Here is a 484-nt window from a genome sequence, read left to right on the forward strand (position 1 = left end):
CATGAGTAGTTTCTCTTCAATCGATTTGCTAGTTTTATATTCAATATTCGAAACACAAAGTTGGGAACTTGTATCCCACATCATACTCAAAATCTCATCTTTAATATATTATTTCAAAAAATTGATCCTATTTAAATAAATGAACTGATACAAACCCAAAATATAAATTAAAAACACACTGATAGTTTAGTTGTATCACTCTATCCTATCGACTCTGAACCTTTATTCATTTATGGAACTTTTAAGTCCTATCTGTTCTTTCATTGCACTGTACTAATTTAAACTATTTGAAAAAAAAATTGGGGCTTAAAATTCTACAAAGTTCATTCTTTGGCAGTTGTATGACAGAATACCTTTTTATAAACTTGCTATAAGATTATGAAATAATGATAGCTAAGATAATAAGGCTGTCTAAATGATAGGAAATGTTATCTATAAGTTTCATTTTGTAAAATATTAATTTTTTTTTTGAATAGTAATAAAT

General features: G+C 25.8%; 1 protein-coding gene across 1 annotated transcript in view; it reads right to left on the reverse strand.

Moving 5' to 3' along the window:
• LOC106682995 (protein O-mannosyl-transferase TMTC2) overlaps nucleotides 1–484 on the reverse strand; it is a gene marked incomplete at its 5' end in the record, with an annotated part of 58,337 nt that overhangs the window by 6,456 nt on the left and 51,397 nt on the right.

This window comes from Halyomorpha halys, unplaced genomic scaffold (assembly GCF_000696795.3).
Source record: "Halyomorpha halys isolate HHAL.00 unplaced genomic scaffold, Hhal_1.1 Scaffold457.1, whole genome shotgun sequence".
Classification (NCBI taxonomy): domain Eukaryota; kingdom Metazoa; phylum Arthropoda; class Insecta; order Hemiptera; family Pentatomidae; genus Halyomorpha; species Halyomorpha halys.